Source organism: Alosa pseudoharengus, unplaced genomic scaffold, assembly GCF_046254945.1.
Source record: "Alosa pseudoharengus isolate Yale_2024_CS ecotype anadromous, Long Island Sound unplaced genomic scaffold, YU_APseudo_1.1 YU_APseudo_1.1_scf_2, whole genome shotgun sequence".
Classification (NCBI taxonomy): Eukaryota; Metazoa; Chordata; class Actinopteri; order Clupeiformes; family Clupeidae; genus Alosa; species Alosa pseudoharengus.
The window spans coordinates 25,308,721-25,322,576 of NW_027468663.1; positions in this window are offsets into that span (position 1 = coordinate 25,308,721).

A 13,856-nucleotide genomic window follows, 5' to 3' on the forward strand; every position below is an offset into this window, starting at 1 on the left:
TCACTTCACTCACTGTGAATATTATTGTGCCCTCGGCTCCATGTAGGAGTTGCCACTTAAGAGCCCAGGTCAAGGAAGAAGTCTGCACAATGATTAGCAACTCAGCTCAGCACCTTTTGGACTTGATCTTGATTCACAGCAGTTATCAAATGTAACGGGTTAACACAAAAAATGTTTTTCACACTCCCCTGCCTGCATTGGATTGTATATCTTTCCTTGCATGGTTTGTAGCCCTTTAATTGTCCACACACACACTGAAACGCTGATGCTGCACTTTTGGATCGCGCCGGGCCGCGAACCTTCATTTGCAGCTTGCCAACAAAAACAGACAGGACAGAGCCTTGCGGGCAGTGACATAACAAATACCTCGTAGAGGTGGGCCTGCCTGAGAGATGCATCATGAGAGATGGAATTCAATACCTTAAACATGAGGACAGAAGGGCCTGCCAGTACTCATAAAACAGCCATCCGTGATAAATTATGAGAAGATCTACAGTTTTTGAGGACAATTGATCTTGACATAGGCATATGGACTGACTCCTACAGGGCGTAGGACGCCATGTTGGATATGCATGTATGGTTGTGCCCTGATGCTCCCCTGGCTCTGTGCATCATGATGGAAACAGAGATAAATGTTGAGTGAGACATCTGCCATAAATCACTGACCAGGGAAGGCTGCACGTGTGTGTGTAAGGACAGTCCACTGAACAAGGAGGGCTGAAGGTGTGTGTGTGTGTGTGTGTGTGTGTGTAAGCCCACTGACCAGAGAGGGTTGAACATCTGTGAGGTGTTGACTTTTGGGAGTATTGTGGGAGTGATATGGCAGTGCATCTGGAAAAAGCCTCTGCCTTTCTCGGAGTCTTTCTCTCTCTCTCTTACTCTCTGCAATAAATAACTGTGTCCTGAGACAGAGGTTTGCTGAAAGCACACTAGACATAACACATAACTCAGATCTAATCCGAGATTTCTATGTCTGAAAAAAAAATGGAGAACAAGTAAGCCTGATCTGATTTCACAAGTACATATTCACACATGGCACACACACACTCACATGCACCCCCACATCCATTCTCTCTCTCTCTCTCTCTCTCTCTCTCTCTCTCTCTCTCTCTCTCTCTCCCTCTCTCTATGTAGCATTTATCTATGAGACTCAAAATCAAATACTTTAATATTTGATCATATTGAATTACTTCCAATGAATTCAAATGCAAATCTGATAATGAAACCCAAACCAAGCAGCCTCCCATTAACATTTTTGGATCATCCATGTAATGTGACCCCTCAGTGAGACGGATGGGGATCTCTGCCGTGTCTAGACAGCTCTGCTCTGGATGCCTCTAGGCTGCCTCCCTGGTTTAGTCTAGGCCATTCTAGCCAGCCGCCCGACTTCCCTTCTCCACACTCCTCCTCCTCCCCCTCCTCTCTCCACACCCCCCTTTTCCTCCTCCTCCCTCTCCACACTCCTCTTCCTCCCCCTCCTCCTCCATCTCCTACTCCAGTTGACTTGTTGGTGTGGCTATTTTTCTCAGACTATTTGAGACCAACATCTGATTAGATGAGGCCCAGTGCTATTTTTCTCTCTGCAGAACTGCTGACCATTCTGTCTGACTCACAGCCATTGGCAGGTGTTTTAGACATGTGGAATATGCAACAGCAATACATAAGATAAGAAGTGAGAAATAGCCTGGTCATGGTCGATTAGTCTCAACTTTTGGGCGATTTCAACAGAATGTCTTTTGGACCCTCAAGACAGGATGTTTACATAATCTCACCACCACAACCTGAATTACCTGCAGATAAATGGTATTGAGAATGGACAAATACCTGCCTCCCTTCTGTGTCAGATTCTGCAGAAATGGCCATCCTACCTTTGGCTTGAGCTTCTCAAACAGAATGTGAATTGACCGTAGAGAAATCTCCTAATGGGGCCGTGCACTCTAGCTTGTCACCAGTGTTATTTCACATTTGGGATCTTAATCAGTAATCCAATTTCTGAAATCTGGAAATGGTATGGCAGGAAATGATTAAACTGATAAGGTCAAACCTCCATTCTCTGACTGCATTCTGGGATGTCAGTATCTGGAAGCTTGTGCAACTTTGTGTTAGTGAATTCAATAGGGGGCAAAATTCAGACCATATGAAGACTATCAGATTCTGCTAGTGTAGGCGTTAGGGCCATTTGGTCTCTAAAAACAAAGGCATTTAAAGCAATTAATCGTGGACTCTTGTTTTGGCCTGGGAGAAGTTGTTGGGACAACCCCAGGCTAGCAGAGGTTATGACCACTTTAATGGACCATCACATTATGGAAAGAATTTGCAGAGAGAGAAGGAACAGAATTTATTGCTCAGTGGTCTGATACAAAAGAGTGAACTGCTGGTATGTACTTCCAATGTTTTTATTCTGAGGACTTAATATCAAAATATGATTAGGTATTTGCAAGTGGCAACAAGCAGTGTAGACTATGATTATCAGAGACAATCGTTTTTTACAGAGCACCAGAACTCAAAGATTGAGCCATACATGTGTGGGCAAATTCTGCATCATTACCAGATGCAAAATCGACATTGTTCTCTCAAAGAATCACAAGAATCATTCCACCTGGGTGAATCTCTCAAACAAGCATGCTTCAGAGGAAAGCAGTCTTCGAATGCTGTCCACCTTGTGTGAACGAACGGTCCTTCCCCTGGGCCTGATTCTCTCCCATCGGTCCTTGCACATCACAAGGGAAAGAACAGAAGAGTGCCGGAGCTAGACTGAGTATTGTTCACAGAGGTGAACTGAGCCGTTGTTATTAATGACATGCTGGAGATGGTAATTTAAAAAGATATGAAAAAGGGCAAACAAAGATTGTGCTGAGAGGGCAAATACATGTAGCTATTTTCCCTGTTCTGATCGCAAGGTGAGATTAAATCTTCTCCAGAACGTTGGTTTAGGCTTAGGAAGGAAATATTAATCACCTCTCTCAGAGGGCTCCGTTTTGTTTGAACGATAACATTTGGATTTGACACAATCTCTGCACTGGGCTGTACTTGAGTCATTGGACAGCCAGCGGAGATTGACGGACAGCCTGCTTTTAGCATAACACAGTGTGTTTTAAACCCATCCACAGAAATTGCACCAATTACAGAAATCACATAATCACAGCAATTGATGGGAGAGTGAGAAGAACACGCTGTCCTCTTCTGCAACTGGCACCGACTACTTGCAGGCTGATCAGTGATGGTAACTTAAGTGTGAAAAAATTACATAACCTACGCAAAGCCTGAGGGGCTCTGAGACGTGCGGTTGAGTCACTCTTACAGGAATATTTTCCCACCGGTGAGTCGATAAGCTCCGTAGATGAAGTCTAGGCGGACAGAGCGAGGCGCAAGGGCACATTTAATTTCCAGCGCAAAACAAACACTACACGGCGCAGCTGGGGGGTATTTGGACATGCCCTGGCGCATGAAAGGGAGCACGTTGTGGGAGGGAAAGGCAGCATCACGCACATGGATCAGTGCGTTCCGCCAATGCCAGCAGAACACTCACAAACCAGCATTCCTTCTAAAAATACGCACCACGGAGGTGGACGATAACTGGCCGCTCACCAAGTAACTCTAAGATCCCAACGGTGACGTGTCCACATTATAAAGGCAAGGAAAGAAAGAAAGAAAGAAAGAAATAAAGAAAGAAATGAAACTAGCTTGAGCAGCACCCCTCCCACCCACACACACACACCACCACCAAAGAAAAAAACAACATATACCGTTCATCCGGTTACAAAGCGAGAAAAATCAAAACAAGAGTTGAAAGAGTTTATTTTATAGCAACAGAAAATTCAATCTATCTCAGTCATCAGCTCGAGAGGGGGCCAGCTTTGAAGTTGGGGCTGGGGTTGTTGCAGTGGAGATAGCCCACAGTGAGGGATAACAGAAGACGGCAGCGTAGGGGCCAGGAAAAGCTCAAGCACTGGAAGGCTGAGCAGGATCCCAGCTGTCCTCCAGGGCTCGGCGTCCCAACCCCTCTCCTACTTCAACCGCCAGACTGTTTTCTTTGCACATGCACACACCTTCCAGGTATGTCAAACATGTTTTGGAAGGGAGAGGGGTGCACACAGTGCCTTATCCCACGCTGAAACCCCCAGTGGACAGGCAGGCCTCCCACCAGAGGCGCAAACAACTGATAGAAAACATATTGTCATTTCTTCAGACATGATCGAAAAAAAAAAGCTTTTCCTGTCTCCTTATGCGTGTTCACACCATGTTAGCCTTGTCCAACAGCCATTTTAGTACATCAGATGTAAATGGCAGTGTGGAGGCTTGGGATATGTTGCCTGAATAATGTCCAAGCCTCCACCACCCACTCACCTAGATAAAGTCCTGAGGCCAAAGTTTTATCACATATAGCCACTGATTTAGTGAACTGGCCCATTGTAACCTGATACATTACTCCAGCCTTGCAACAGGTGCAATTTATGGGATAAAAAACAGCAGCACCTTTACCATTGGATATATTCTCTTCTCTCTCTCCCTCTCTCTCTTTCTCCTTTTCTTAACTCATTCCTTCTCCTTTTCCCCCCAGAGTTATCACACACTTCCTTTATAGGCCTTTTTGTTTTTCCTCCTCTCCTCTCTCTATCCTTCTCTTTCAGGCCCAGGCAGTACTGGCTTTCTGGCGATCATAAATCCTTGGTAAATGTAATGTCCCTGTCAATGGCAAAAGTAAAGTCACAGCTGCAGAAATGATAGCAATATTTAAGACCTGCAATGAAACTGTCATATATGCTAATTTGCAAATGAAGAACACAATCAGCTTTTCTCCTTTCAGGGGACACAGACGACCAAAGTGGCAAAAACTGCATTCTGTTTTCTCATAGTAATTGTCCAGAGAACTGTTAATAAGAGTGTCACATTTGTGTGCAGATGAGAACAGAAGCAGTGAGTTTTTGAATGCAAACATTGTTGACTTATCTTGGCTTGAAGGAAGTCTACGGAGGTGTAACGAGCTCAAGGCCACTGAAATTCCTTCACTCTCACCGAGGAGGGTTTCTTGATCATGACAAAGTGCTGTCTCGACTCCACTGGACAGAGGCTCAGATCAGCGACACCCCTCTACATGACAGCGTCCTCCTCCCTAGCAGCAAAGCCTCTCCCTTCAGCTTCCTGTGCCAACCCCTCATCTCCTCCACCCCCAGCTTGGAAACTCTCTCCCCTGAAGCTCTATCAGGATGTGGAGACGGAGGGATGGAAAAAAGGAGTGGGAGAGAAAGAAAGAGGAGACGAGCCTGGCAAAGCGCTCAGCAGCAAAGGCTGTGTGTGTTGGATGGATGGATGGTCAAGGCAGCATGGGGCAGACTTCCTTTCTGCCGTCCATGGTAATACTGTGGTACTTGACTCCCAGCTACATCAAGATTGGTCATGCGGTAAGGCCATAATTCACTCAGCAGGAAGCCTCCTTCTGGACGTGGTGTCATTCTGTTCTGTAACACCAGGCGTGATTTCTGGGGAAAGAGAGAATGATTTGGCCACACCATGCGATGTGGGGAAGTGTGGCAAGAGTGATATCAAAACAAGAGCCCATAAAACATGTTTGGGAAGAGACAACTTCCTGCTCACCCACTGCTGCCAAACCAAATACCAGGCAAAGCACGAGCTACTTCATCAGGGCTAATGTATGTTGGCACGGCCAGTCCACATAGACCTGGGAAATAACTGTTCCTCCAACAAGTTTTTGGCAGTGACCTCACTGTTTATCCAGACAGGTTGTTGTCCCGCACAGAGTTGGATCAATAGTTCATTTCTGAAACTCCACTACAGTTATTACAAAGAATTTGTCTGAGAGGAGGAACCATGGAGTTTGACTTTTATGACACCAATATGAGTAAGTTAGTATACTGCTTACTTTCCATTTGACAACTGACGGCTGACATCCACATTGTGTTTCAGTAGACCAGCCAAAGAGTATCCTCTCTCCAAAAATCACTTTTGAAATGGATCTGATAGCTGTGGCCAAATGTGGGAGTGACACAGAGTGTCTAGCCTATTTCCATCAGTCTTCAAAAGAAATCACTGATGGAGTCAATCTATTCTTGGCTTTGCATCTATGGCAATGCTTTGGAGGTTCTTGCAAACGATTTAGCAGTATGGTTAGCTTCAAGTTGATAATGTGAAACAGTCACGTCAGTACTGAAGAAATGCTTGTGCAACGAAGTGGACAACTAGGTCCCTTTCAATTCATTAGTCCAATCTAATGCAGTATTATATAACCTAATACTCAACAGTATTAAGGCCCACTAGAACATATCAGCATACACACAGGCAAGGACGTGTATAAACATCAGTGAAGACTATTCAGAGGTGCAATTGATCATTTTTATCCCTCTAACATTCAGACTGATCAGTACATGCACAGGTTGTGAGCTCTATATCCTGATAAACTAGATATACATATAAACTGCTATAAACTTCTGATATAAGCCAGCTCAAACAGCTTGTATTATCGCAACTGAATACATCTTTTTTTACATGTATAGAAAAATACAGACAGAACGAAAGAAAGAAGGAATGAAAGAATGCAAGGAACAGGAGCGATTCCATCTACCCATGCTGCTCTGAGGGCTCATTCATGAGGACTTTCGTGCGCCTCACCAAGAAGACGGACCAGATTTCACCACAATTCAAATTAATTCATGTCTGGTCTAATTCAATTAAGACTCCCAGGTTTCTTGGAATGGGTATGACTCATATTCTCTCTCTCTCTGTTCAATAGGAGCCTTTTTTCTCTCTGAGGAGGAAAGTCACCCTGACTCTAATGCAGGGCCTTCAGTGGCTTGCACGCTCTAGTGATGACTGCTGGCCAATCCTTTGCACAACTCAGTCCCCACACCTCCTTCACACATCACCGCTCACACACACACACATGCACACACACATGCAAACATGCACACACGCACACACACACGCACGCACGCACGCACATACAAATGCACACACACGCACAGACACACACACACACTCACACACACAAAGACGGAGGCATGCATGCACAAACACACAGTATAGACCTATCTCTCATCTGAACATGCATACCAGTTGATTCAAATCTGAAATATTTCAGAAGTAAAAAAATCTTCTTGTGGATATAATTACACACTGTATGGTAACAATGTGTAGAATGAGAACTGGAAGGAAGGGCAGAGAGCCCCTCATCAGGAGAAAGGCAGAGAGAACGCCACTGATTGAATCTACTGACAAGACCGGTGAAGGAAAAGGGGGTTCAAAACTGTATCAATTTACTCGGCTTTCAGGCCCGTCGCCCTGTCCCTCTAATGCAGAGCTGTTGATGCAGCAGATGTTTTGGGAACAAGGCCTGTGAGAGAGGGCAAATGGTCCAAGACCTCAATCAAGAATCTGAACGTGTTCCTTCTCTTCCGCACATGCACTGACGGGAAATACTGAAGTTTCCCATTCCCACCTTCTGTAACCCTCTAAGATGTTGTATAAACATGAAAGAGAGCTGATGGACTGTTTTGACATTTGACTTGGCCTTTATTATTTGACACAGGCAGTGATGAGGCCTACTAAACAATAGTAAGAGCAGCGAGAGGGCCTTAATCAGCACATGGCAGCTGCTGGATGGAATATTCCATCTGGACTTGTTTTCCCCTCGGCAAAATATTATCACCGCTTTTTTCTTTTTTTTTTCAAATAGGATGCACTGACCTCACACTCACAAGGCTGAGTGATAAGCAAACTCACAGGCTCTGTGACCTTTTACTATGCATGTGTGTGCGTGCATGTGTGCGCGAGCAAAGAACAATGTCCTGGCGGGCGTCTAAAGGAAAGCATGTCTAAAGTCTCAAGTGCCATGCTCAGATTGATGTTACCGCACCTTTGGTGTAGCTGGCACCCTCTTGACAGCGGACATCCTTTATGACTTCACTTGAAGTGGGTAGAAATGAGTATGGAGACTGCACTGTGGAGTAGTGTAGATGAAGTAATACACAATACAGAAGTACTGATTAGCAAGGCCATAACCATGGAGTCAACATGGTCAACAATGTTAATGTCCCAATAACAACTGATGGACAGTAGCAGACAGTAGTATACTGAACTGCAATCAGCAGAGAAAACTAGATGGACAACACACATTATTTGTTACAAAACACACATACATGCTAAAGAGCGCTTGCTGAGGTATAGATTTTCATTCAGTCCTGATTCTGACTCCAGACCTTCATCATACCTTTATTGCAAAAGGTTCTGGTTGATTGAACCATGCAAAAATACTATGCCTAAAAAATTAAACAACTTGCCACTTTTTGAAATGTGCTTTTATCCTGCAAGTAGTTTTGGTATTTCCTTCAAATTAATTGTGATGATGGTTATGTAAAGGTTAAATAAACACAAGTGTCTCCCAGCTCCTAGCAATCCAGGGTATGCACTATGCAGTTCTGTGTTTCAGGTAGAGACAAAGGTAGAATCAAAAAGTAAAAAAAAAACATTCCACAGCATGACTTGCTTACTATATTGTCAAAATACACCAGTTATGTTAGCAACCCTCTAGGAGTGCCAGCAAAGTTCTGTATGGTGTTCATAAGGTTTTACAAGTCTTTTGGGTAGCTAGCTCACTAGCTTTAGACTAAAACTCACATTGTGCTGCTTTAAGGACTATCATACCCACCTCTGGAGCTCTCCCAGTGTCGAGAGTGATTGTGGTTCAAGCGCTTACAGGTGCTGATGAGCCCTGGGTGTTTACAGCCCGAGAGAGCTATCCTGGCGGCTGTGCGTTGACAGGTGGGCGCCAGATGTGAGTGTCGGAGTGCTGTGCACTGTTTGATTTCTCAGGGCAACCGATTGTTTTTAGATTACTGTTTTAGTTTTTTCAGTCATACTTAGGCCAGCCATTAGAATGTGATTCCTTATCCATGCACACCCTAGCACCACTAGTGAAACATACTGATGATGGGCCTGTTTACTTCAAAGCTTGTGTCAAAATAGATTTATTTTACCAATCCCATACAAAAAATGTAGTCAGACATTGTCAACTGTCTGCCTGACTGTCTGCTCTCCTGTGTGAGAAGTGAGAAGTATGCCATCTACTGCGGGAGGTGCAGATTACACATCTCCTGCAGCGGGAGCTGATAACTCAGATAATCACAGACTATTGAACCTGTTTATCTGTGTTATTCACTTCTTAAATGACTACTGGGTCAGTCATACTCTAAAACACAGACCTTATTTGACTTGGGTGTGGCTGAAAATGAGTTTTCTTTTTAACTTAATTAGTGAAGGGCCTTCCTGTATGTTCCTCTCTCCAGCGGATTTACTGGGACTGCTTCACTTGTTTGATTGACATCTTAGACAACAAAGTGACTGAAGAGAGAAGAACAACACAATGTCCCATCAGCATTCCCATCTCATCATCTGCCTATGCGTATGCGGAGCATCCGATTCACAGGAAAGGCAAACAAACTCCCTGTGTAACAGTGAAATCAGATCTAATTGAAACATCATGTCAGGCTTGAGTCACGAATAACACTTCAAACGGCCTGCTAGGACTGCCGTTTCTCCCAGCGCCTGCTTTTTGCTGCTTTGCTGATGACGCGCTCTCCTTGTCGTCCGCTCCCCACCGTGAAAAGCAAAAAAACGCCAATACCACACCCATGGGGGCATCGACCTTTGACCTCTACGTACTGTACTTTGAGGTTGCGCTATTTTCTTAACTTCACCGTGACTGAGCCTTTCAAAACAAGCATGTTGCTTGCACATGTGTGCTTAATTTCGCCTGAAGTATGTTTCATTCAGTCAGGCGGGGCGAGGCAGCCCAAACTGGTCCGAACAGACAAATATTCCCCACGTATGCACTTATGTAACAGAATTCTGCTTCACCTGTAAGCTTTAACAATATCGTGTCCTTCGAGTACAGAGTTATATACACTAGAAAGTTTGAAAATATGAATGAAGTTTATTATTTACAACTGAGGTAAGAATAGTCTTTCAACTTAAGAAAATTAACCATTTGAGATGTGACAATGCCACACATCTCATTAAACAAACTGACAATCTCTAGAAAGCCATCAGAACATAACTTTTAACATATTGGACAGCCATCCAATTGATCACTTGAAAACTAATGTAGCAATATTTTATGACTGTGATATGGACAGGGATTTCAAACCCATTATTCACAGTAACAGCACATTGCATTTTCCCTCAGTACAACCACAGGCATGTCTGTACTATAGAGCCCTTGAGCAAAGCCCATCCAGCAAAATGGGCATTGATGTAACTGTTGGATCTGAAACTAAAGGTGCTTTAATCTTTAATAGAAATGCCTCAGCAGCAGGAACAAACCCCCTCATCTGTAATAGGTCTTCATACCTCCTCTGCACACATGACGGCATTTTTTACAAGGTTTGCCATGACTGCTCAATGAAATGGTAAATGACAACTATGAGTTGCAGTTTGTACAATTCAACTATTTGAGCTGCTTGGATGCTAATGAATGTAATACACCCTTCTCAGAAATGTTGAAACTTGAGCACAACAGTGGTAAGAGCAAGCCAGCTGTCTACCTAGTGACTGCTCGACAACTTTTCAAACCATGTGTAAGCCTTTACACAGGAGGCAAAATGACCAAAAAGCATCTCCTCGCATGTGTAACTAAACAGGAAAATGTGGAGAAAAGAGGAGTTGTGCAGTCTTAGCCTGCTTAGAACTGTCAGCTAAACCAGCTAATATCATTGCTCCATACATCTTAACAGATTTCAACTATTAGCACTAGAAGCGTTACACTGGAAGGTTATATAGGAGGCTCATGCTGGAACTGAAATACACTGTTTCAGTTTATCATAAGTACTCTCTCGGCCGTTAACTCACAGACATGAATAGATCCTCTAAAGAGTCTCTAAATCTGTCATCAACAGTTTCCACTATCCCTGGCTACTCCTCCCTTTCCGTCTGCGACTGGCCCTGATGTCGGACGGAGTGTTTCCTTTTGTCAGCTCATCAGCTCAGCCCGTGATTACAGTCATTACACCGGTCTTTAGCATTGAGCTCGGTGGTGTGATGGAGATGTCACTCAAGAGCTATCAAGGCCCACTTTCACTAGACTAGAGGCCGTTGAAACTGTCACTCTGACAGTCTTGGATAGTGCATGAATAAAACAAACATAAGAGGAAAGATAAATGACCAAAGGAAACCGCTTTTCCTTCATGAAAGGATTGTTGACATAAAAACAAGAGGTTTAATAGCAAAGCAAGCAAGCATTAGATATATGCTGACAGTAGGGATTATTTGGATATTAGATCTGGAAGCATATTTTTGGATGGCATTTTGCCTTTATTTGAATAGGACAGTGAAGTTTGACAGGAAGTACTTTAAGTGGGAGAGAGAGATGGGGCGGGATCGGGAAATGACCGCAGGTATGGGCGCTGTAGCCAGTAGCGTACATTGTAGGTACACACAAACACACTAAGCAATTCCTGCACACACACACACACACACACACACATGTATACGCACACAGAGAGAGAGAGAGACACACACACAGACATGTATGTATGCACACATACGTAAACACACAAACACACAGAGAACACAGCAACAGAGAGAGCATTCTATCGCTACAACAATCTGTTTTCAATCTTGCCACACCTCCCCTTGACCTGAAAGGGCTCTCTCCTTCTACCTATCTTTGCTCTCTCTCTCTCTCTCTCTCTTCTCGTTGATTTTGATCCAGAGGACGGACTGAAAGCCAGATGTGGTCAGGCTCCTCCTCAGCTAGAGCGCCTGAGGGGATCTGTGGGAGACTCCCTGCTGGGGACAGCCGGGCCCACAGACGTTGCGTTAGCCGCTGGGCCGCAGGTGTGCTAATGTGGACACTCATCTGTAGCTCATCAGCCCCCATAAACTGGGCTGGGGGAGACGCCTTTGGGGACAAATGGATACACGGAAAGATCTGATTAGTTTATTTTCATGGGCTAGAGGAGCGGTTTCTATGAAAGGTAATTGAGTGGGCTAATTAGTGTGCTGACCTAAGAGGGGGCCTGCTCTCAGTAGTGACATGACATATCACTCAGAATCCAGTGACAGACCGCTATAGCAAGGTGAAGTTTAAAATTAGGTTAGCTTGGAGGTGGCAAATTCCACATACTATAGTGCAATTTGATGCTGATTTTAACACAAAATCAGATGCTCTACCACAGTTCTCGGTGAAAAGACACAGTCCTGAATATTACACAGTGTTGTCTTTCTGACAACAAAACAAATCTGTATATTTCAAAAGTCTCCCAAAAGGTCCAGTGAGGTTGCCTAGGAACCATAGCCTGACAAGCACGACCCAAAATGTAGGGTCTGGGCACTCACCATTCGTAGTGCTCAGTCTGAGGGGCGGGATAATCGGTTGTCTTTCAAATTCTCTCTGCACACAATAGGACAGTGCTGAGTCTTATGCATTTTCCCACCAGCGGAGCTAGTTGGCTAGTTCAAACTTTTGCCAACTTAAAACAAGCTTAACTCGTGTCACACTGTTGGCCAACAGCAAGATCCATCTTCTTTGTTTTCAAGTAGCAGGGAATTCAAGCCAAAATGTTGCAACTCTGCCATCAATCATTATGTTAAGTCCGCCTAATGACTCTATACACGATTTGATTGGCCTGATAGAAGTTACATTTTTCGAGCTCACAAGCCATCGGAGAGTTGTTAGACTAGCCCTGGAAGCAAATGTAATTTGCTGCCGCTAGGGTGCGTCTAGATTTCTAGGCTATAGGAACCAGTGAGGTAACACTATCTGAATGTCCTACTTTCCTCATGTGGCAGTGTGGTCATCGCTGAGACCTGGCTGAGAGCCAAGCCTTTGTAGAACCACCCTACACCACCTACACACACACACAGCTGTACTGCATCAGTGGGGTCTCCAGTTCAGGTCCAGGCCCTGTTTTTACAAATCTATTTCTAAAAGCATGCAGCCCCGAGGCCCTACTGCTGCTTTCATTTTAGCCTCCGAGTGGAACTAGGCCAGGGAACATCGCTCTCTACACCTTTAAAGGAACAGGATGGAGGGATTCCCCTTTTCACCCATTTTTAACATACTGGGTGGGTACCCATTTAACACTAAAGGGATACCCAATACTAGCCTGGTATCACCAGACCATTCACTTTGTGAAGACGGTCTGGACACTCTCCATTGGGAAATGTTTCCAATCCAAGTAACATAATGTGCGTAGACTTTGAAATCATCAGTACAGCCTGATAACAAAGTTACCACATCGCCAATGAGGAAACAATTTAGATACTTTTGCTGTATAAACTCACACATTTTTCTCACTGCAATCCTTTGAGGTTTGCAGGCATTGCCACTACCATTTACCACTGGCACTTTTGATTTCAAACCTGACGTCATCCCCTCTGGACGCTGATTGGTCTGATATCCTGGTGGCTGAGGGAAACGTTGGTGCATTGATCAGAGCCAGACTGTTATCTCAGTGAAATAAAATGAACGAGGCCAAGCAAACCAACAAAAACAATCATGCTCCTAGTCGGGAAAACACAAAGACAGCCATGCTCCTAGTCGGGACAACACAAAAACAACCATGCTCCTAGTCGGGACAACACAAAAACAATCATGCTCCTAGTCGGGACAACACAAAGACAATCATGCTCCTAGTTGGGACAACAACTTCGGAATAGATATTGTAAGTCAGTGTGGCATCAGAATGAACTGTTACTTTAAGGTAAAAGAACTTCCTTGTGTTGCCTAAAAACCGATGAGAGCTTATTGTACTTCAGTTGTTTTCACTCATGTAGGCTAGTCAGTCTCCCTCCATCATATCTGACTGAGCCCCTTCTCAGAAAAGGGGGGGGGGGGGGGGGGG